This window comes from Mastigoproctus giganteus, chromosome 10 (assembly GCF_048544385.1).
Source record: "Mastigoproctus giganteus isolate SK-2022 chromosome 10, ASM4854438v1, whole genome shotgun sequence".
In the NCBI taxonomy this organism is placed as follows: domain Eukaryota; kingdom Metazoa; phylum Arthropoda; class Arachnida; order Uropygi; family Thelyphonidae; genus Mastigoproctus; species Mastigoproctus giganteus.
This window is the reverse complement of record NC_143584.1, coordinates 122,825,825-122,849,985: the sequence shown is the minus strand read 5'-3', so window position 1 is coordinate 122,849,985 and position 24,161 is coordinate 122,825,825. Positions and strand designations below refer to the sequence as shown.

The 24,161-nt window shown below is 38.5% G+C and overlaps 1 protein-coding gene across 2 annotated transcripts in view; it reads left to right on the top strand.

Moving 5' to 3' along the window:
- The first annotated feature begins 9,591 nt into the window (after positions 1–9,591).
- Positions 9,592–24,161, top strand: part of LOC150079263 (uncharacterized) — a 65,801-nt gene continuing 51,231 nt past the window's right edge. Inside the window, exon 1 of one of the 2 annotated variants that reach the window (XM_090382471.1) lies at positions 9,592–9,678. The gene's annotated coding sequence lies outside the window, so the exon portion shown is untranslated. Of the gene's footprint in view, positions 9,679–16,508; positions 16,533–24,161 lie in introns of those variants that run through there. The other variant, XM_090382472.1, reaches the window with a different exon arrangement.

The following is a 24,161-nucleotide window of genomic DNA, read 5'->3' as shown; positions in this document are numbered from 1 at the left end:
GTATGTGGTGGTCATTTTATTTCACTGATGGACATGTTTCCTGTCTCATTGTAAAGGTAACATGAGGAGATTTTGTCTCATTGGTTTTCATGCGCTTTTTTTTTGTTTTTTTTTCTTTTTGCCATGCTTCTGTCTGGTTAAGCTGTTCTTGTAACCTTTGTGTTGCAATTATTGAATCTTCATCAGCTACACGCAGAGCCGGAACTAGGCAATCCTACACCTAGGAAAAAAGTGTTATAAGTACACCCACATTATATGCAGGTAATCTCAGTCTTTCAGTAGCGTAGCTAGGGTGGTCGACGTCGGGGGGGGGGGGGGGCAACATGTCTTCCTGGCGCCCCTGATTGTGTTAGATAATTTCTTCAGTTTGCAGCTCTGAGCTAGGCGCTTGGGGGGAATTCCCCCTCTGCATCCCCCCCTTGCTACGCCTCTGCAATCTTTATGAATTTATAAAAAATATTATTGCAACGGTCTACGATTTGCATATATTTATTTAAGAAAATAATTTATATAATATAATGAATATATCAAAACACAAATATCAAAGAAAAAGAAACTTACAAATATTCGTTTATATCTACAGAGAATTTAATTCTATATAAACTACAAAGAAAGCACACATAACTACAAAAAAAATTAGAAAACCAGATAGTTTATGTTTATATATCTAGTATAAAATCATAGAAACAAAATCTGTGAGGGCCGACGAGTGTCTAGTGTGCCTTTTTAGTAGGATTGAGCCCGTCGTTTTCTGCGAAATTGTCAATGAGTGCAGCTTCATCCATTCCAGTAACTTTTCTAGCACCCTGTTTGCCTGGATTTCCAAGCCAGCCCTTGAGTTCGCCTCCACGGTGAGGATGAGGTCATCTGCAAACACTTGACTGTTTACCTCTCCCAGGTGAATCATCTAGAACTACAGTACACAGGAGTGGCTCCCAGCACCGAACCCTGAGGGCAGCCTCAGTGTACGGGTATTGTTATTTTCTGATACAGTGTTATAACCTCTACTTTTCTGTCGTGTGGGTATGATCTTGTTGTTATTTGGTCTTTAGGAGCATTAGCAACTAAGGCCATATTGCTCCAGGGATATGCGGTTATCCCTGACCTTTCTGCATCCTCCGTATTTGGTGGTCACAGGCTCGAACCCCGGTCTAATCAAGAAGCGTGTGCTACGCACTGCCGCTCCTACCCAACTGGCTACGGAGGCGCGGTATGATCTTATGGTGTTGTATAGATTCATCGGTAGGCCTGTCTGCCAGGGACGCTTGGCCACCAAAGGGAGTCGAACGCTCCGGCAAAGTAAATTGAAAGCACCAGGAAGTATTTCTGGGAACACTGTTTTGCTGCTTGGATAAGGTTTTGGAATGCATCTACTGTTGGTGAGACTGGCTTTGAACCATATTGTGTGCTAGAGGCGAGGTTTGCTGAGTTGTAGCGGCTAGTAATTCTCATGTGTAGGAGTTTCTCGAACAGTTTGCTCACCGTGGAGAGCAGAGCAATTGGCCTATAGAAGTCTGGCATATCTGATTTCTTGGTTGGATTTTTTATAAGCAGCCTCAAGTTTGCAGTTTTCCAGATAGCTGGAAATTTTCCTGCCCTGAGGCAGTAGTTGAATATTTGGAGTAGGTGGTTTTCTGCTATTTCTACCACTTTCTTGATAATTTCTGGCTCCAGCAAATCTGGGCCAGGATATTTTTTGTTTCTCATTTGGCAGTTGTAGCTTGAAGTTCGTCCATTGTAAATTATGGTTTCAACCTCTGCATAGTATGTGCATCGTTTGCCTCACAGATTGTCTGTTGATCAGGTGTCAGCATGCTCGGTGCTTCCCGTAGAATTGTATTTAGTTGTTGATTCCTCCCAGGTTGTTTTTATAGTACCATGTGGCGTCTTGGTTGCCGTTTGAACCTCTTCCCTGGGGAGTTTGTTAGTGGTTATTTTATAAACCACCCCTCAGGTGCCTGTGTTCCCAGTCTTGGAGCTTAGCCGTTCCCAAGGTGCTCTCTTGTTTTTCTTGATCCTGTCAGTGTATCTGTTCCTGGCTTCCTTATAGCGCTGGTGCACGCGCATGTGGTACAGAAATTGCACTATCCACTTTGATAGTATCAAGAGTGCGCCGTTGTCGGAATAACATCTCATCGTGGACAGCGCTGTGGCCGGAAAAACGTGGCCGTCGACGTCTGTCTTGCATTGTTTCAGACAACCGGACATAGTACATAGTGTATGGGGGTGAGGCGCCACCGGTGGTTTCCCCACAACTATGCCTTTAGTATTCTTGTGAGGATAACAGTACTCTGTAAATGCCAGAAGTATGTGGAGTGTGGGTTTATGTAGATTTATGTCAGGTTCTGTTGTTCTTCTGGCTTCTTGTCCGCGGGACCCCACGTTTCCCGTACACATCACTAGGAGGTGAGCCAGGCTGTACAGTACAAATTGCTTCTCTGGCTGGTCGCTGCCAGGGCCGCCTAAGCTTCCTGGACAGAGACCAAGTTAAAAAAAAAAAAAAAAAGGAGAAAGGGGGAAAAGAGAAGACAAAAATAGAAAAAAAAAGAGTTTGTTGCCATGAGGCCAAGGCAATCTTAGGAGTAGGACAAAGTCCTATATAAGTTCGTCAAGGTTGTGTGTGTTTTGTCCAGTCAGTTGTACACAAGAATCAAATTTAGGTTTTTTTTTTTTTTTTTTTACAATTGATTGTTGTTGATATTATTTCTTCTGTTGGCCACTTGCTGGGTTTTCCGTCGTGTGAAGCATGTGAAGGCGTGGTAATCCTGTTCAGAGTCTAACAGATGGCTCTCTCGGTTTCTTGGTAGGTATGTTATCCTACTAATGAGGATGCATCGTAAGTCGTCGTATAATGGGCAATCATACATCAGGTATTGCCAGCTCTCTAATTCCCCACAGGAACAGTTCAGGTCCTCTGCAATGCCCAACAAGGAGAGTTTGGCTTTAATAGATCCGTGCGCCGCCGACTTCAACGAGGGAGGTGTCAGAAACGTCTCCACCAAGACCATCAGGCGATCATTAGCCTCAATAGGTTATGGGAGCTACCGACCCACCCAGGACCGTATTAAGGATGACAGAGGCCCCCTGCCATTTTTAAATTTGAGACCTGTTTAGTGTATATATTGTACATACATATAAATACAAATACTACATAAGTTTTTATGTTTATATTGTAAATAATATTTCCTTGATAAAAATGTAATATACGAGGTCAAAAATGTTTTGTTTTTTGACTTGAAAAATAAAGTAATAATAAAAACAATTTTGTTGGAAACTTTTAACTTATTTATTTTACAATAAAAAGGCATAAGAATAAAATGTAAACACTTATCGAGTTAAGTTTAAGTATACTTTTACAGTGGCAGACAAAAAAACTGCATCACTTGTTGCATTGTGGGTTGCAGAAATGTTCGAAATGCATTTGTTAGATGGAATATACACTGTGCTGCCACTTTATTAGGTACACCCTGCTGTGCACACAAATGGTTTGTCCCACAATGTTGAAAGTCACATGACCACAGTTGTGGATATAAATGCACCAGAACAACCTTTCTAGTATCAGTTAAGCGTAGCAAGAATGGTGTGTGTGTGTGGGGGGGGGGAAGGTAAATGAATATTGTATAATTATAACTTATTAACTGCAATTCACTGAACACCCTACTGACGTCACAAGCCCACCCCACAAACTCAAATCTGAGACTGTGATTTACAGAAAATTTCTGGATTCTAGGGTGTGTAAAGCGGTGTGTCAGCAGAAACATTAAAGACACACATTTATTTAAAAAAATTTACAAACCTTTAATGAGCATTAAAGACAAAATTTACATAAATAAAACAAATAATTACATACCAGCATGCCAATTTCCATATACATACATATGTAAACCATACTAAAGTACACTACACTATATCTCTCTCTCTCTCTCTCTCATCAACTATTCTCAATTTACGAATTATTAACATCAGTTTGTATCAGTTGTATTTTACTTAATTTGAATCCTCAATGATTATTCAATCATTCTCTTACATTACCAATTTTTTTTATCTCTTACATCAGTAATATTTACTTCAGCTCTTATTACTCTTTTAGAATATTCGTCTTTGGCCTTTAACACATGAAATGATTTTACAACTGTTATCCTCTTACATCAGTAATATTCACTATTAATCCGTCATTCTACCTTAATTACTCTTTAGTTATCAGCTTAGTCATCCCCTTTACCACTATTACGTTAATTCGTAATCATCTACATTCATAACAAACTATCTCAACCTTAGTACTAACTTGCCCTATTTCAAATTTAACTTCGTTAGAAACAACTATCAATCAATTTCTTACAGAGTTCAGATTATGAGTCCAAGAGTTTGGGGTTCAATAAAAAAACAAGGAACAGACTTACGTTCCGATATGTCCGCTGATCCCACATTCCTTGCGTTCAGGCTTCCTTCTAGCTGACAGACTTACTTCAGTAATGTAGCACTCTGGGTTTCTCCCTTTTTTTGGGAACTCTGCTTTCTTTAGTGGCAGACGGGACGCGCCATCTCAGGTAGACTATATGGGCACATGTGTACACTCTTGACTCATTCCTACGGGTGGGAGCTGGAATCCATGAACGGTTCCTTTGCGAGCTACTCTTCAGATTTTTACTACAAGTCCTACATTACCAAACTCGCCTACCTCTACTTCAACCCGCAACTCATGACCTTTTCCCCTTAGACCACACCACACAGAAGTCAGATACAGGATGGACACTCTCTCAATTTTTCTCCCCACGAACTTTACTCTTTTCCTCAAGTTTGGAACCCTCTCCCAAGGACTCCAACCAATCCCCATTTTCTGTTTAATTTTCCATTCCTTTCTATTTGCCAAAACAACTCTCCCCAGCTGTCTCCCTAGCGCAGAAACCAACCCTTCTCTAGAAATTTCTTATTTTTTTCACACAGCATTATGACCTTTCATGCTTGCTGGTAACCCCAGGGGCCCACATCTGGTTAGTATGGGCTTGGCACACCCAGGGTCATGAGCTGGATATCATCATTCCTCTCTCTCTCTCTCTCTCTGAGAGTAACACGGGAATTTTTTTGGCTGCAGCAGCATAAGCCCCAGGCTTCCTTGCACCATATGGCTAATAATAATAACCTCCAAAAACATTCATTTTCGTTTTCACACTTTTTTCTCTAAATATATCGAAACACTCAAATATCAGTCAGCCTGATGCCGTTTTCTTTTGACGCGAACACTGGACGTTCACTCATTTCCTGTTTAATTTCTAACAGTGGCTTAGATCAAAAGAGACGCTTCGTAAATCTCGTTTCACGTCTTTTGTTCTTTCCTTCAGCAACCCTTTCACTCCTGTTCTCAAATGGCTCTAGTCCTTCTCTAGTCCTGCGCTGTCTCTGTTTGTTCTCTTGTTTTATTTAAATTACTTGTTTACCTTTTTTGCCACTATTTTAATTCCCACTCCTGAAACTGTCCTTTACTAAATCCAGTGTTCTTCCAACTTTTGGCATGGTAATAGGTGCGAGACGTGCTGGACAAAGCATCTCTGAAATGGCAGTTCTCCTAAAATTTTCACGCATCACAGTTTCAAGAGTGTATCGAGAATGGTGCAACGTACAGAAAACATCCTCTCAACGGCACTCCTGTGGAAGAAAATCGCTTTTTGACCATAGAGGTCAGAGGAGGATGGCTAGAACTGTGGAAGCAAACAGACGGGCCACAATGTCGCACATCACGCCAGAATACAACCTTGGTGCGCAGAACAAAATATTGCAATGGACCACAAGTCACACTTTATCGCGAATGGGCTACAACAGCCGACGACCACATCGCGTACCTTTCTTATCAATGAAGGACAAGAGAGCACGCCTCATGTGGGCACAGCAACACCAACACTGGACTATCGAGGATTTCGAAACAGTTGCTTGGTCTGACGAGTCGAAGTTCCTGGTGCATCATGTTGATGGAAGGCTCAGAATTTTACGAAAACAACATGAATCCATGGACCCGTCATATCTGACGACTACTGTGCAAGGTGGTGGGGGCAGTGCTATAGTGTAGGGAATGTTTTCTTGGCACACGTTGGATCCATTGATACCCATAGATTCACGTCTGAATGCCACATCGTACCTAAACATCGTTGCTGATCAAGTGCATCCGTTCATGTTGACAGTTAATCCTCAGTAAGGTGGCTACATGAAACAGGATAATGCGCTGGTGCACAAAGCCCGAATCACTATGGAATGGTTCAAGAAACATGACAATGACTTTTCTTTGCTGCAGTGGCCCGCTCAGCTGTTCGGATCTCAATCCTATTGAACATCTTTGGGATGAGCTGGAAAGGGCTGTTCGCTGCAGGCCTACACCTCCGTCGAATCTCAAGGAATTGCGTGACACAGTCATGTCTGCATGGCACTCCATTCTTGCACAACGTTTTCAGCATCTTGTTCAATCCATATCTAGACGAATTCAAGCTGTTTTGAAGGCTAAAGGATGCTTAACACGCAACTAGGTAGGTGTACCTAATAAAGTTACAGCACAGTGTATATCTCTGTGAATGAAATCCAATGAAAAAGACTCCACCTGATATACCTAATTGCCATAAATATCTTCCCAATGGATAAAATGCGTAATTAATGGAAATATGAGAAATCATGCAAATTGCAATCATGACAACCAAAAGTACATTTTATTGCCACTTACGTGTACAATTGAAATGATAAGTTAACGTAATACTATTATGTATTGAAAATCAGCAAAATAAGTCCTCAATATTTTATTGTTCCTCCTCGAGCTGCAATTACAGCCTTGCAACAATCTGGCATAGAGATAATCAACTTCTGGATATACGGTTGCCCAATTTCGTGGTACCACACTAGTATAATGCTCAACTGCAGCTGAATCTTGTTGGCTTATTCTGAGCAATTTTAGACGACATTATGTACCAGCAATTTTCAATAGGGTTCAAATCTAGATTGTTGCCGGGCCAGTCCAAAACTGTAATGCCAGCATTTCTGAGATATGGCTGCTCCTTAAGGGAGAAAAACGAGGGAAAACATTGCTGTAAGTATGTTTTAAGCCTTGTGAGACAAGAAGACAAACTCGTCATCAAATCTAAATAGCATAAAACTTACCAATTTTGCTGTGTGGCAAGGTAAGGTGCTGAGTTCTGTTGAAAAATGCAGTTTTGGACGTCTGTGTGGTGATCCCTAATAACGGGTTTCAGGCACTCCTCCAAGATAGCAGTGTAGGTTTCTGCGTTCACTGTTCAGTAACTCGCCCCACCCCTTTGCTTGTTATGCATCCCAGACCATCTGACCGGTGGAGAACTTCACAGTCGGTGTTATGCAGTCGGGATCCTACGCCTCCGATTTTCGTCTTCTGACATATCGCTTCCCATCCGAGCCATGCAGGTTGAATTTCGATTCGTCAGAAAAGATGACGGCATCCCATTGATCTTTTGTCCATGAAACATGTGTTTTAGCCCAAGCAAGTCGCTTCTTCCTAGTTTGTTGGGTCAACAAAGGCTTCTTCTTGGGCCGATGGGCATGCAGACCACATTCCGAGAGCCGTCTTTGGATAGTTCGTGCACTTGTTTCAACGCCAGAGGCCATCTCAAAGTCCAGTTTTAGATCAGGAGCACTAGCATGGCGATTACGATGGCATAGCCGTTTCAAATATCGATCTTTGGAAGGCGTAGTCACTCTCTTACGGCCTGATCTAGGTCTTCTGTTCAAATTAACGGTTTCACGCTTTAATTTCAGCTCCCAGGATACTGTTGGCTGGTGGCAACCTATTTTATCAGCGATAGCACGCATAGAAAGCCCTTTCTGGGAGAGAGCAACAGCTACACTTTTTTTTTTTTGGTGTCAACTGAACATATGGAAGAAAGGAAGGACGAAAGGATGCTCTGGTGACCCCTGATGGAGAGCAGCCAAAGTACTGTGAACAGCCTAGCTCACCTCCCAGTGGTGGTGGCGGGCAATGTTCAGTTTCTGTTCTCTGTGCTGGCTTCTTGGCCTTCTGGCCAAGAAGCCAGCACAGAGAACAGAAACCGACGCTAAACTAGACATGCCATACACGACACTTTTCTGGCTTTTTCGGAGGTTCTGTATTCATCACAAGGATACTGATGGCACATATGTGGGAAACCACAGGTGGCATCTTACCCTTACACTGTGCCACTATGATTGATATCTAATCAGGAAATGACCTATCTAATTATTTACCTGTGCATTTGTAGTGATGTAATTGCCTGCCCTGCCCACTTGTACCACGTGACCCGCATCCCTCTTCTCCCATTGGCTACCAGCGGCATTCTCAAGGTGGAATAAATATCACTATGTAATCATTTACTGCGTTTACATAGGTCACTTAGGGAAAGGCCTTTCGCTTCGGGTTTCATAATGCATGAAGAATATTGTTGCATCCAAAAGAGCAGGACTAAAATATTTAACTGAAATATTTACATACAAATATTTAAAATAGTTTCAAAATACTAAATTATTTACAAATATACAAACTATATCGGGTCTCTTCAATGGCTGACATTACAATAGAACATCGAATGGTGCTGTGCGTGGTCATGTATTACAGGGTGAAGTACGTGCACGAGGTTGGTGAACGTTATGTAGGCAGCTGTTTTTCAATGGAAGACAACAATGTAATTATTTACCTGTGCATTTGTAGTGACGTAATTGTACCGCCCTCTTCTCTCATTGGCTGGAATAAATATCACTAGGAGGAAAACTTTTTTAATGTATAGAGAGATAATAAAAAGGAAAGTACACAAAATTCAATTAATTTCTTGTAGTTATCTTTAAAGTCTGTTTTGACAGTTTGTATTAATGTGATGACAAATTGGAATGAGTGTTAATACAGCCGTATGCTAGAATCCTCTGACAGTAGACCTGCTGTACACAGTGGCCACTTTATTAGTTACTCGACCTTATGGCTGGTAGTCTCCTCCTTTTAGCCCTCGGAACAGCTTAGATTCTCGTAGTATGGACGCAAGCAAACCGACTCAACGAAGTTTTGAATGCGTGCCAGTGATATGTAGGTACACGTGAACTCAATTGTTTCGTACAGTTGTTGCAAACTGAATGGTTGAGGATCCCTATTTTGAACAAATTATTTTAATTCATGCCACCGGTACTAAATTTATTGAGATTTCGTAACAGGGGCGGCTACCACAGTAGGCTGAATATCCCCTCACGTTCATGGAACCAGTTGTATTTAGTGCTGGCCTTGTGACTGGCGTGTTATCCCATTTTATATATTAGGGTCGCTTCAGCTACCCATGTGTATTGTGTCTGTAAATTGCGTGTGTTCTCCGGTCGATTTGCCTATTTTGCTGGACAAAAATCCGCAGTTTTCCCTGGGGAGAAATGTATTCTTGTATTTGTAACGGTTTTGTATTTTTGTTAAAATGATTGGTTGTAAACTTCTCATGTGCTCATGCCTTAGAATAAACGGAAAACGTACAGTATATTGTGTATATTTTTGGACCTTTTTGGTCCATATGTAGCTTCAGTATTAAGTAAAATGCAAAGAGTAGGTGGCAGTTTAGTGCAACTTTCTATGACGTCATGGTGGCAGCACCTATGGATTGTGTAGCATGAGGATCCACTAGCTTGGTGTGTTTGTTATTAATCGTTGATGGCTGGCACTTGTTACAGGTAAGTGGTAGAAAATTATTTGATAATTATTGTTCTGCGTGGGATGATAATTATTTTGCTATGCTGATCATTAAACGAAGCTTATGGTGCAGCATAAAGTACAAAAACAAAGGGATATAGTAGCATTTTTTGATTAAATATATACATAAGAAACTGAAAATTGAATTTTATTAAAATTGCGGCTTACTTATTAAGTGGAAATATAAGTTATTCTAAAATAATTGCAAATTTAAATGACTGTCTTTAGAGAAATTTGTTATTTCTTATATTGTTTGTAAGTATTGCAAAAAATATATGGAGTATTTAAGTGAAATAGGAGTGTTTCTGCGATATGCACTCTGAATTTATACTAAGCGTAGGAAAACTGCCGAAGAACAGTATTTGTTTAATGTATATTTTTGTCTTCATTACCTAGATTTTTCATATGTATTATTATTTTAATGATTCCCAGACGTTAACCAAATCTGTATGTGTGTGCTGTGCTTGTTAATGGGCCGATTTGCATGGGTTGCGCGCAGAAAAACCCGGTATAACATAAGGGGGCGGACTTACTCACTCTGCCTAAGATCGACTAATTACAGGTCGAAGAGAACTTTAACTTTCTGTCATCGGTGGGATTCGAACCCAGACATCTTCAAACGAGTGACAGGTGGCGAAACCACCGTACTGTTACGGAGTACTCTATCTCTTTTTTTTTAATTTTATTTTTATTTATCTGGAGGTGTATATGATCAGAGTTGAATCCATTTCTCCGGTCTGTATGTGATGCTGAGAGGAGTAGGGGAGGGAAGTAACTAATGCGTTTTTTAATGCAATTTTTTTTTTTATTTATATATATATATATATATGTGTGAACATATGAATTGACGGGTAGGATAGTACATTAATGACTGATGTTTTCATTATGTTTTAACACTTGGGGTCGAATATTACTACTAACCAACATTAAGTTTTCATGACTTCTCTTTACCATCTCTCTCTGAAGCTTAACAGCATATTGCCGACGAGGTACGAATATTTGTAACAGGCTTTTTTAAAAATAACTATACATAAATTAATATAAAACGAACGTACTTTGGTTTAATATTGGTAAAGTTGTACAAAGAAAGAAATTTATACACACCAGCCAAAAAACCTACTTCATATGTCCGTTACTGCTAATAATTTGTTTAACTTCCTTACTTCACAACATTAGGTGGAAGTTTATTCCATCAATTAATTATATTCTAGCTGAAGGCAAATTTTCACACATGTATTTTTTCAACCATCCTTTCCAAATTTAAATTTGTTCTATTATGTATATTGTCAGTGAAAGAGGGTGTTTTTAGTAATTAGTTTACTGCACCTATTTGAAGTCTTAAATACCCCAATCAGGTCTCCTTATAGATAAAAAAATTTTCTAGACACTGCAGTTTGAAGAACAAAAGTTTTTCTTGGTAGGAATACCCTTTTATATTCCCAGGTAATCTTGTTATTTTTTCTTTTCCCTTTCTGATATATATGTGGCCTGCCCAAACAAGGTTTTCCAACTTGTATGCGGTATTCAGGACGCAACCTAAATTACCTCTTTTTCGTATATCACTGACAAAACCTCATGAGTTATTCCCAGAACTCCCCACACTCTGCATTTCTCAGGGAACTTTATGTCAGACAATGTAATTACCCCTAGGTTTTTTCCATTGTCAACTACTGAGTTTGGTACCACTCAAATGGGCCATTAAAAACCAAACCAAATCAAAGCCACTCAAATGGCATGTTATTCTAGGATTACTGCTACTCAAATGTAGTACTTAGTATTTATCATTATTAAACCTCAGTTTCTATTTATAAACCCATCTTGTTTATTGAGATATTCATGAAGTAGCATAGACTGTTAGCCATCCTGCCCACCTTTTTGTATCATCAGCAAACTTGGACATCAAAATTGAAATACTTATATCATTAGTAAATATTAAAAATGGTAAGAGGACCAAGACTGAACTGTGGTACTCCACTCATGCCATTAGTCTGTGAAGAGCACCTGATTATTTATAACTATTCTATCTTCTACCATGTAATCATTCTTTTATCCATGGTAGTAACTTCCTCTGATGCCAGATTTTTTCTAATTTATATAGCAGTCATTCATGTGGGGTATTGTGAAATGTTTTACTGAAATCTAAGTATGATTAATTGACTGATGATAATATTTAGTTTAGAAACTGAATTTTTTTTTTTTTTAGTAAAAACTGATTGGTAATTTGTACTTACTGCTCCAGAAACTGGGAATGGTGTAGCATTTTTATTGTACTTCTGCATCTTTCAGAATTATGGTGATAGTATAGCACTGTAATTTTTTAAATTTGAATTTAAATAAATTTGCCTCAGACTAGAGCAGTAAAGCAGCGACGATGCTTTGACTTGAAGGGGAAGCTGCCAGGAGCAGTTCTCTCATGAATCAGTCTTATTGTTTGTTGAACTTATGGCATATTTGAAGAGATGAATGTAGCAGGATATAGAGCTGCAGGAGATGCTTTTATGTGCTTTAGATGCAAAGAGTATGAGGAGATTAAGCAAAAATTTGGAATTTTTATGGCAGAATTTGAGTGCACGAAAGGATGGATGCACTTGAAGGGATTAAAACAGGATGCATTAGGTACTCAGTTGCTAACTGAATATTAGAGTTTACACTCGTGCATTGGGCAGCACAGCAGGATCTAAAAAGTGAAAGGTGCTAATCCCATAAAAAGTAGCTGTTGTTATCTACTTTGTCAGGTAAATGTGCTATGCAAAAAGATTGTGTGGAATGGGATGAAGTATGTCTGGCAGGGGCAAAAGTTAATGATGTTGAACAGTTATTTTTTAAGGGCACAGAAGTGATGTTATACATGTTGGTACTAATGGTATTAAGAATAGGCAATCTGAGGATTTATTTAACAGGTACAGGGCAATGTTGAGAAAAAGCCATGAGTTTAGGATTAAATTTGAAAGTGTCTGGGCTCATACATGACAGGATGGAATATATGACAAGTGCCTTGTCTGCCATTTTGGGCCCTAGAGAGATTGTGCAAGGCTCATAGGATACAGTTTCTTCCAAGCATGGCTGGACTTGTTAACAGGAGAGTTGTTATAGGGATACTGTTTCTGTTGATATGTAACAGCTTGGAAAAAGGTGTAGAGGGATCACAAGGCCTGTTGGGAGTCCTTATGGAAGCAAATGTGGTGGATGCTGCTTAATGTCATCACTTGTGGAATTTGGTTAAATTGATAACAATAACCAAAGAGACAAGAATGCAGCTGTTCAGCATTATGTATTAATGAAGAGTGGAAAAGTGTACATAAAAAGGTGGAAGTGGACAGAAAGAAAACATGAAAATCATGCAATGTGAAATACTTTAATTGGACTGGCCACTATTTCTTCAACAAAGTTATCAATAAAAATGACACTTATATAATGTTTCTGGAAATCAATGTGAACCATTAAAAACAAATAGAGAAGATATTAAAATCAAGGCTTATAAAAGGATTAATTCTCTACTGTAATACAGTCAGATTGGGAGGCACACAGATACAGCATGTTCTTCTACAGAGTAATGACATTGATAACCATTCAAACTGTGGGAAGGAAGAGCAGTAACTGGACATGCAATGTATCCGAGTTCAAGAACAAATTGGGATGTTATGTAATCAATTCCACTGCACTTATATAGACCATGATAAGGCAAAAAGGTGATAACGTAAACTGAAGTGTTGATTACAATAAACAATGTTTTCTCTATGGTTAGCGTATGTCTCATTGAGATTTCATAAAAGTTATATAACATTACACAAATAACAACAATATTCATGATCAGAATAAGTGGTGTGCACTCAATATAAATATTTAGGTAGCAGTAATGACAAATGATGCAAGAAAGCAAGCTTGCTTAGCATCAGCCAAAAAAAAAAAACCTCTACACAGCTCACCCGCACACCCTTCAAGGCCTTAAACACCTCAATCACATCACCCTGCAGGTGCCAAGTCTCCAGATGCTTCAATTTACAGAATTGAAGCCTCTCTAGGTAAGAGCACCCTTTTGTTCCCTTCCCCTGTCTGGTTGCCCTTCTCTGTATCTGTTTCAGCAGATCTACATCCTTCCTGAAGTGAGGCCTCCAGACCCTGTATACAGTACTGAAGGTGCAGCCTAACCATGGCCTTGTACAAAGGGATAATCACCTCCTTGTACTTGCTAGCAGAGTTTCTGTATATCATTTGCTAGCAAAGTTTCTTTATATCATTGACAAAACCCTATGAGCTATTCTGGCAGTATGTCTGCATTGCTTAGAGAATTTCATGTCTGACTGCACAATTACCCCCAAGTCTTTTTCATTCTCCACTATCCTGAGTGTAATACCATACAGTTGATAAGTTACTTTAGGGTTACTGCTACTCATATGCAGTACCTTGCATTTGTCAATGTTAAACTTCATCTGCCATTTGTCATCCCATTGACCAATTTTCCTAGGTCTTGTTGCAGTAGCTCACCCTGATGACTGTCCTTAACCACCCTGCCAACCTTTGTATCATCTGCAAACTTAGACATTGAGCCTGATATATTTTCATCAATGTTATTGATAAATAATTGAAAACAGTAATGGGCCCAGGACTGAACCCTGGGGAACTCCACTAATAACATTAGTCCATGAAGAGCAGTGCCCATTGATAACTACTCTGTTGTTATGTTGTTGTTGTTATTTTGGTTTTTAGGAGCATTAGCAACTAAGGCCATATTGTTCCGGGATATGCGGTGGTCATTCCCTGACCTTTCCGCATCCTCCGTATTTGGTGGTGACGGGCTCGAACCCCGGTCTAATCAAGAAGCGTGTGCTATGCCTACGGAGGCGCCCGATAACTACTCTGTCTTCAACTTAATCATCCCCTTTCCATAGCAGTAAATTGCCCTTAATGCCACATTGTTCCAGTTTGTACAGCAGTCTTTTATGTGCAACAGTATCAAAAGTCTTCCTAAAATCCAAATATGTGATGCCAGAATTATTTAGAGCAAAAACATTTATATATATAATATTTTTGTTATACATATAAAGGCATATATATAATTGCCTATACACTAATGGTGGAGCAGAGTATATAATTATATTTGATGAATTTGAAGTATTGGTTTAGTTATCAAATGCATTTATAAAGCGATATCATAAACATTGTGTCACTCAGACTTAAGGGATGCATAATTTGAATGTAGTGAGTACAACGTGTACAGAAAGGACATTTATTTATTTCCATCCAGCATGAAGCATGTGTAGATAGTGTACCAGATAAAGCCAGTAAGGGAAATGTTGTCTCTGTGTGCTATATTGTAATGTCATGTCATGTTGTTCATATTGAGTGATTGGTCAGGCCAAGAAAAGGACATTCATGCATGTATTCAATGTGGTGCGCAGGGTATTGAATTCAATGTGCAGGGTTTCCTGCCTCCAAGTGCCAAGCGGTTTTTCTGTGATATATAGTATTCTTTTCACAAGCAGTAAACATTCATGTCTTTTCTTGCGTCTTTTCTCTTGTTTAGACAAGTGCTTAAAGTGTTAAAGTAAGAACCCAGAAAGGATATCCACCTTTTTTTTTTTATTTAGTGTATATATTAATTACTAACAAATTCTACTATCTTCTACAACTGCTTGGTTACTGGTGGCACTGCTCCTGCCTACACATGGCGGGGCTGGCAACCTGCAAGAAGAAACTTACTCTCCCAAGGCTAAAAGGAGCAATGATGGATATCAACATATGTACCACTTATGCATCCCTTGAACCAGATCCATCGACCAGAGATGATATAAATACATCCAATGCAGAGGCAGAAAAAAGAAGGAACTGAAAACTCTGCTCCTCTTTTTCTATTCTGTACTCCTTGACAGACAACCCATTAAGCTGTCCCCATTTTTAATTCAGAAAAGTCTTGAAAATGTGGCTGGCCATCCATAAATGGTCTGAAGACTTCAGTTGGGAGACCTCCTAGTAGAGATGAGTCAGCATGAACACTCAGAAAGACTTAAAGATATCAACATTTGGGGAAATTTCCACAAAGGTTACCCTGCATGCCACCTTGAACTTCTCTAAAGGGGTAACAGCAGAGTGGGATCTCCTTAATGTATTCGAGGAAGGGATTGTTCAAGAACTAAACAGTCAAAATGTAATACAGTAGAGCATCGATAATATAAACTAATTGGGAAGGGTAGTTCGGATTTCCGATTTGTAAGGATTTTCGAACTTATCAAAAATACTGTTCGGGGACAAAAGTTAGTACGTATAAAAATAAAAACACTGGCTCTAAAATCTGAGCGACCACCTAATTTTTTTGTTAAATTCCAGTGCCGTTTCACACAATAAAAATCCAGATATGGATTCTTCTAAATGTTGTCTCTGTGTGAACTACAAATAAACTGCATCTTTGAGGGATGGGTCATTAGCTGTTCTCATAGTTTTTTTTTGCACCATCTGTATCAAGTTTTGATTCAAACTTTAAAATTTTTTCCTTGTTGTTTTTAATGTTTATGGTTGGCTTTCCAACCTTGTAAAATTTTGCTAACGAAGACCCGCTTTCTCTCTTTGAAAATCTGTTTAAAATCTCAATCTTCGATTCAATCAAAAAAAATTTTGCTTCCTTTTTAGAGACAAGGAAAACTACAGCACTGTAAACTAAAATTCTGTAAAAACTGTTCAGAATCTTTTTACTCCATATCTCGCTTGCGCGTATTGTTAGTTGCAATTTCTGCGTGCTGTGTTATGTTATTGATTGACGCTTATTTTTTTTTTTTACTGTTTTAGATTTTACAACCCCCCCAAAAAATGTCAGTGAACAGAAATATCAGATTACAAAGTGGTATGTTTAGTTCTACTGTATGTATATTAATTAAGCTATGTACATAGGTGTAAATTTTTATTTTTATTTTGCTAACTTGTGAATAATATTCTTATGATTTTTACATATCATTTAATTTTGTAATAGGTAAGAGAAAAAAAAGGTGTAAATTTGTGTTTTATATCTTCATTTTTATAGCCTGTGGATAATAATATTCTTTGATTTTCACTTGTTAGAATTGCTGTTTAATATAATCAAAATGCAGTTTGCCAAAGTGATCACAATAACCGGTGCTTACTGTAATTAATTTATGGTACCAGCATAAAAAAAAAATAAATGCTGGCTCATTTGGATTATTGACGTTTCGAATTATTGATGTTCGGATTTTTGACGCTCTACTGTACATGTGAAAAGGACAGTGATCAAGAAAGATGGGAGTACTTATGCCTACTCAGACAGTCATTCTTACATTCAATACACCAACTCTGCCATTAACTGTAAAAGCTGGATATTTGAGATGTAAAATTTAACCTTATATTTCTAACCCAGTCCAATATTTTAAGTGCCAGAAATTTGAGTACTCTCAAGCAGTATGCAGAGGTGCCTCCTGTGGTTCAAAAGAGCACATTCACACAGACTGCATTACTGAAATGCAGTGATGTCCAAATTGCCAAGGAAATCATTTGGCATACTCAAAGGAGTGTACCCAATGGCAGAGAGAAAAGAAAAGAAAATTCAGAAGTATAGAGTTAAACTCAAATTGCCATACCATGAAGCAAAGAAACAGATTTTAGTGTCTACTAAATCGCCCTCCTATGCTTCAGTTGGGCAAAAGCAACAGTGCTGCATAACAGTACATTGGGTTACAGACTGATAGGTTGGTTCCTCCAAGAATGTCAATATCTGACTGGGCAAGATCAGTCCTTTTTTCACTGAAAGAACACCCTGCTCAACAGCATAAAACTCTTTCAGCTACTGATACTGCCAAATAACAACTCTGTATGGCAACCAATAAAGCAAACAAGTTCTGAAGGAGAGAATCAAAAATCCAGTACTGATGACAAGGACATAGATGAAAAATCACATGAGGATGATTCACTTCTTGAAATTCATGCAGAGGAAGACATCAGCAGACCAATATTCCCAAAAAGAGAAAAAACAATAATAGACAAGTGTAAACATACTGCATCCCATAAGCAATCAGACACACCTGGTAATGTCATAGAATGGTTCATTGAATTGTCGTCCACTCCGAGCTAACTTAGATGATGTTTATGACCTAATTACTGAATATAAGCCTGCTGTTCTTTGTCTACAGGAAACAAACCTAACACCCCAAATATCTATGAGCTTAAAACATAGGAACAACTCTATTATAGCTCATGGAGAGGTAGCATTGCTAGTAAATTCCAAAACTCCCTTCAGACCTATCCCTCTGCAAATAACTTTAGAAGCAGTCACTGCCCGAGTTATGGTTGGGATAGCAATAATAGTTGTTTTCTTTATACCTTTCGCCCAATCATTCATACACTTTTGCTGATTTGAATGATTTGGTTACTCAGCTGCTGCCATCTTTTTGTACCTTGGGTAACTGGAATCTGCATCGCCCCCTGTGGTGTTCTTTACATTGTGATAAGAGCGGTAAATTAATTGAAAAATTTCTTGAGAGGCACAACTTAATGTTTTTAAACAATGGCAGTCGGACATACATGCATCTCTCCTCAAGGCCAAATTTTGCAATTGGCCTTTCAATATACAGGTAGTTCTCGACTTTATGAGTTAATTTGTTCTTAGCGTGTACGTGTAAAGCAGGAATTTATTTCAAATAGACATAAGGTTAAAAATAGGAGTTATGTTCTCAACAATGAAATTAGTTAGCTAATTAGTTTGTTTAAACAATGATTGATTTATCGAAAGAAATGAAAACATAGCCTGTAAAATCAAGCAAATTGTAATAACAGAGAAATTATTTACAACTTACAAATGTTAAACAATGTTTATTCTTCATCGTCGACTGAATGCACACTCGTCACTCATTATTGGCTCGGCACTCATTGGTTTGTTGCAAAAGGAGTCCTCTACTTCAGAAATGCTTCAAGAGGTATTTGTTACCAAGATAATCTCTTTTAATTATAAATTTCATGATTGCATGCATAAGCATTTTTTAACAGCACACACAAATTGCAACTAACACGATTTGCATGGAATAACAAGTTTACGAAGCTTAAACAAAAAGGAATGAAGAGAAGATTCTGAAAATTTATTTATGTTTTTTATATGATTGAAGATTTCAGTAAAGGGGGAACAAATTTCACCATAATAACGTAAAAACCCACACAAAATTCCATCTATCGGTATTTTTGCAAATGCAAGAAGATAGAATTTACTACCTGTTTATAATAGATTGCACTAATGGAAAAGCCCAATAAACCGGAAAGTGCAAATTGTTTTATGGTCATGACCTCCAGAAATGTACTTTAGAAAAACATCACAAAGCCATTCAAAATTGGTTCTTATAACAGAACATACGATAACTATGAAAGGGTAGTGCATTTTAATGATTTGAATTGGTAACTAATACAATTTACAAACCATGCTCTTGACCTTTTATATGGCCTTAAGGTCATGCTTCGTGACCTTAAAAATGACATTTTAGAGAGGTAAATAGCTTAGTTATACAGCAAAAATTTCAACTTGAAATTTTTGCTGTATAACTAAGATCTTGAAACGAATTACCAAAAAAACAGTGTGTTATTTGGTTCAAATTACGATATTTTAACCATACAATGGTGTCTCTGGAGCGGATTAATATCGTAAAGCGGGGTACACTGTATTGTATAGCTCTGCACGTGCTTTGAAATGCAGTATTTATGAATTTTTAACATTATTTTTTTGAAATTAATGTTCATATTTTCGATTTTGTTGATACTTGGGGAAAAAACTTGTAAACCCGAGAACTCATAAAGCGAGAAGTGCTTGTACTTGCCAAACTTGTTTTCACTTATTGATTGGACAGTTACTGTCAACCTTCACAACAGTGATCACTAGTGGTCTCCTCCTCAAACTGTAATAAAAACAGTCTGGAAGTTTAATAAAGCTAACTGGATGAAATATCAAAAACTGGCACATTTAGATGTTCAGACTATTAAGTCTCTCACCATTGACTGTGTGGTAAGTTACATCACTCATCAAATAATGGCAGCTGCATAACTGCTGTATCCAAATCATCTATGAAAACCCACCTGAAAATATGGTGGAATGAAGCCTCTAGCAATGACAAAAAAGAGAAGCATAGATAGTGGAATTTATTGTGCAAACACTCAACCACTGCTAATCTGATACAGTTTAAGAAAGCAAGAACTAAAACGCATCATATACAACAAATGAGCATAAAAGGGCCATGGTCTTGATATTCCCCCATTATAAACAGAACCACAGACATCAAAACCATTTTGGACTTAAGTCAGAAGAATTAATAGGCATACTAATAATTGAGAGTAAAGTGGAGGAGAAATTGTTGAATATAAATACAAGAAAGGCACCTGGGGTGGATGGGATCTATCCAGTTATATTAAAGGAGGCAGCAAAGGAAGTAAGAAATCTGTTAGCCATAATTATGAGAGCTTCCTTGGACTTAGGGGAGGTACTCACAGACTGGAGATGTGCAAATGTAACCCCAGTTCACAAAGGAGGATCAAAGGCTGTCACAAGTAATTATAGACCTGTGAGTTTAACTTCTGTTCCAGGAAAATTAATGGAAGCACTGGTTAAAGAAGCACTGCAGGATCATCTTGACAAGAATTCAGTTATAGCTCAGACACAGCATGGTTTTGTTAAGGGAAGGTCTTGCCTGACCAATTTTATTGGATACTATGATGTAGTCACAAAAGAATTGGATGCAGGGAATAACTTTGATATTATATATTTGGATCTTAGAAAGGCTTTTGATACTGTTGCACATGGAAGACTGCTGCACAAATTGGAGCAGTGTGGCATTGGTGGCAAATTGTTGCTATGGATAAAGGGATGGTTGAGTGGCAGAAGACAGAGAGTGGTAATTAATGGACACTGCTCATCGTGGACTAATGTTATTAGTGGAGTCCCTCAGGGTTCAGTGTTGGGTCCATTGTTGTTTTCTGTATTTATAAATAATATTGATGATGGAATATCAAGCTTAATGTCCAAGTTTGCAGACGATACAAAGGTTGGCATGGTTGTTAAGGACGCTACTGACGCTATGCTGCTGCAACAGGATCTAGAAAGGTTGAGCAGATGGGCTGAGAGGTGGCAAATGAAGTTTAACATTGACAAATGTAAAGTACTACATATGGGAAACAGCAACTCCAGAGCAACGTATCAACTCTGTGGTACTACACTGACAGTGGTAGAGAATGAAAAGGACCTGGGGGTAATTGTGCATGCAGATATGAAGTTCTCTGAGCAGTGCAGACGGGCTGCAAGAGTAGCTCATGGTGTCTTATCAATGATATACAGGAATTTTTCTAGCAGGGATAGGGAGGTGATTATTCCCTTGTATAAGGCAATGGTCAGGCCGCACCTAGAGTACTGTATACAGGTCTGGAGGCCTCATTTCAAGAAGGATGTAGAGCTGCTGGAACGAGTACAGAGAAGGGCAACAAGGTTAGTGAACGGAACGAATGGTTGCTCTTACGAAGAAAGGCTTAAGTTTTGCAAATTAGTGTCTGGAGACTAGGCACCGGCGAGGTGATCTGATAGAGGTGTACAAAGCCTTGAATGGTTTGAGCATTCTCAATGCTGATAGGATACTGCCTCTTGCTCAGAATAATCACCTGAGAGGGCATAAATTCAAATTGAGGAAAGACAGATATAGGATAGATGTGCGGAAATTTGCCTTTAGCCAGCGGGTAGTTGGTTGGTGGAACAGACTTCCATCCCTTGTTGTGGAAGTTGATAGCCTAAATAAATTTAAGGCTCAGCTGGACATGTATTTCGAACGAACAGAGGGGTGAAGTGGAAGGGTTTTTTTTTTTGGTTTTTTTTTGGCTGATGCTGCATAAGCTTGCTTTCTTGCATCATATGCCTCTACTAATGCTAATGCTACTGTCCTATAACCACAATAATATTACTTTGAAAAAGGAGAGAAATCCTTAATCCTCTTGAAATTGCTAATTTATTAGGTGAAATGTGTCAGACATTCAGCTGTAATTGCTATGAGCGAATATTTTAGTCACATAAAGTAGAAGGAGAAAAAAAAATTGAATTTTAATACTACATGCCAGCTTCCATATAATGTACCCTTTACCATGACCGAGTTAAGCAGTGCACTGTTATGACTAAAGAATAGTACTGATGGAATCTATTACACCATGTGATATCATTTGAGAGTCCCAGTCTGCGCTTCTAAAACTGTATAATAGAATCTTTCATGAGGATTACTACATTACTATCCGTTGTCATTCCATTGTGTTAGCATTCCCTGATACAACAAATTACTGACCTATTGCTTTAACTAGCTGTTTAGGAAAAACATTCGAAAAAATAATTAATGCCAGGTTGACATGGTTCTTAGAGATAGTTTTTGAAGAAGTAGACTTAACCTTGTGGTCAAAGTTGAGGGAAACATTCAAAATGCATTTCTCAGGAATGAACACTTAGTGATGATGTGCCTCGACATCGAAAAAGCTTTCGACACAACGTGGTGATATGGGATTCTTCATAATCTCTATGAATCCGGTTGTCAAGGTCATCTTCCCAAATTTATCTGGAACTTTTTGAGCAATAGATCATTTCAGGTACATTTTGACTCTGCTCTCACCCAAACATTTGTCCAAGAAGAGGGAGTCTCCCAGAATTCTGTGCTTAGCACCATGCTCTTCTCCATCAGGATCAATTCAATTATCAAATGCATTCCTGACACAGTTAAAGCATACCTGTATGCTGACAATCTCACAGTGTCATGCCACTCTCAAAACATGCATGTAATTGAAAGACAGCTTCAAGGCTGTCTAGATAGTGTTAGATTTCTTGGACTAATTCTGGATAAAATAAGTTTTTTGGAGCATATTAAGCATATCCATACGGCCTGTATAAGGAAGCTGAATTTACTTAAGGCAATTTCTCTTATGTCATGGGGTGCAGATCGGTACATGCTGCTACACTTATACCGTTCATTGATTTGATCTAGACTAGCCTATGGGTCTCCTGTATATGCCCCAGCCAGACAAGGTGTATTAAAATGGCTTGACCCAGTACATCACAATGCTTTCTGAATTGCCTTAGGAACTTTTTGTACATCACCAATTCAGAGCCTCTATACAGAAGCACATGAACCACCCCCCCTACTCCTTTGTTGGCATGCTCTGCTATTAAACTATGCAGCTAAAATCAGAAGTTTCCCACATCATCCTATATGGCAATATCTGTTCACACCAAAATGGATAATTTTGGCGCCGTGAAAAAAATTACTGAGTGCTAAGGGTACCATAAACTGAGAAAGTTTGGGAACCTTTGGTCTAAGCCATTTGCGTGTGTGTATAGTTTGTGTATGTGTTATGTTGGTTTTTGTTGACTGGCCACGTTATTTCTAGGAAACAGCGATCACTTGGAGGAGTGATCCCAGATATCCATCCTTGCCAGAAAGAGGCTGGTCATCCAAAATTGTTCTTACTGTGTCATCCACAGTACCTGGTGGTGCTCCAGCCAAGCCCTTGGAACCTGAAATAAATTAAGTGCAAAAGGAGCTGAGGATAATAGGAGGGAATGGGTGCAAGAAAGAGAATAGTAAGATGGGGAGGAAAAAAGAGAAATCCCTGTGAAGGAGGAAATGAGGAGACATGTTAATTGCAAGAGAAACGTGATCATTTGATTCCACATTTTGTGTGAGTCAGCAAGTTGTTCTACTCTCGTTGTTCAGAGTTAGCATTTAATTCCACACAATTGGAGTGTGGAACGAAATCCTTGACAAAGTATTCATCCCATGTAGAGATTCCACACTGGTGAACTGGCATCAGCAGTGTTCTGCCCATGCGGCACTTAGGGCTAAAAGAGAATAGGAGTTCCATTTGGTTCAGAGGTTAGAGCAGGCCCACTCTGTTTGTGTAGTTGTCCATTGCATTCATTACAGTCATTTGGCCTATAGCACAATCCTACTGTCATTTTTATTTTCTCAGTTAGATAGTATGAACCAGAGCTGTAATGCTCAATACGTTCTACGTTGATATCAATATTTGTAAAATAATAATAGAAGTTTACTTCAATATAGTATGTAGAATATTTCCTTATGATACTCTCCAGAAATTAAAATGAAAAAATTGAAAAACTTACATTAGAGTAACAAATAATTTAAAAAATAATTAAAAATCAATTTAACACAATACAACTCAATTTAACACAGCCGACCGGTCTAGCCGGGTGGGTAAAGTGCCTGCCTAGCAACCCAAAGGTCAAGGGTTCGAATCCTGCCTCGGGCTTGGATCAAAGTACTGCAATAACCTTGGGAGGTACATTATAGCCACAGAAGTCGATGTGCCAACAAAAAAAAAATTAACACAATTAAAAATAAGAAAATTGATTAAAAGAATTTAACGAAAAAAATTGCAAAACTATTTTCCTTCCTGAAGCTGACAACTCTTTTTGACCATATGTTGTGATTACAGGAATGAAAATTAT